Raw genomic sequence first — 1,362 nt, 5'->3', positions numbered from 1 at the left:
CTTAGGATTGATCTCAAACTTGTTGGAGTCAATTCCTACGCTTTTTGTACCTTTGAAAACAAGTTTTAAACCATACCATTTGGCTAGCATCGAATTGCAAGATGTGCATCAAAACATTTTGTGAGTGTGTGTTGAGAGATTTAGCAATTGGTTCTTAACAAGAAGTTACCTAAGTCCTAAGACACTATACTTGTCTTCAAATGTTGTGGACTTGAGTTTCTTGTTGTTGTTGTGTTGCTTTCAACTCTTCATTCCTCAACGTTGAATGTTGGTTGATCTTTCGACATGCTTGTTCATTCAAGTTGTTTGTTGGTTTGTCTTTCATATCGTTTGTTGGTTTGTCATTCATCAAAACCTACGAATACAAACTTCACATACAAGCAACATGATTTACAATTTCCCCCTTTTTGATAATGACAAACCAATTTTGAGGATATGCATTTATAAATGATTTTGAAAGCAACAATAATGCACTTTGTTTTATAGAAAGCTTTGGAGAAGACTTCACAAAAAAATTTTTGCAGGAGTTCCCCCTAAATATGTGCATTTGTTCCTTTAAAGGGCGTTTATCAAAGAAAACGATTTAGATATCAAAGTTTTTGCTTAGCGGAAGTCTTTTTGAAATCATTGTTTCACAAACTTATTTCTTCTTTTCAAATCCTCAAACTTCTTCTTTTTCAAAAGTTCAAAACTTCAAATATCCTCAAACTTTTCTTCCCCCTTTTGATATTATCAAAAAGAAGGGAGTTTGAAATTTGTCATAGAAGCATGCATAAAACAATGAAATTTTTTTTTAAGTTCAATTTCTCTATTAATCTCAAGGATGAGATATTCCCCCTTTCAAAAAGAATTTGATTTCCCCTTTTTTTTTATATAATAAGCATGCATAATTCCCCCTAAAGAAGTGAAATATATCAAGGCATGCACATTAACTTAAAATAGGGGTACCAAGCCTATTTTGAGTTATTTAAGAAGGAAATATCAAAGTATTTAAACCATAATAGAAATCCTTAGCTTACTAGGAGTTAGTTTAACAATTCATATAATCAAATAAGCATAAAGCAATAAAAAGTGACTTGATGAAGAGGAGACAATCAATTTTGGTCTTCATCATCATCAGTATCCTCTTCATATGGTAGGTGGATGCCGAAATGCTCATATAAGTCATCAATACGACGATCCAAGCGACCCGTGCGATGATCTACACAAGACACACGACGATTAAGTGCTTCAAGTTGCCTACCATGCTCTACTTCAATCCTTTGGATGTTTTGGTTGATGGATTGTAATTCTCTCATTACATCAACCAAGGAGGGTGGTTCTTGAGCTTGAGGTGCTTGTGGAGGAGCTTGCTCTTGAGGA

This window comes from Arachis duranensis, chromosome 6 (assembly GCF_000817695.3).
Source record: "Arachis duranensis cultivar V14167 chromosome 6, aradu.V14167.gnm2.J7QH, whole genome shotgun sequence".
NCBI lineage: Eukaryota > Viridiplantae > Streptophyta > Magnoliopsida > Fabales > Fabaceae > Arachis > Arachis duranensis.
The sequence above is the reverse complement of the archived record's forward strand: the minus strand, read 5'-3'. Positions refer to the sequence as shown.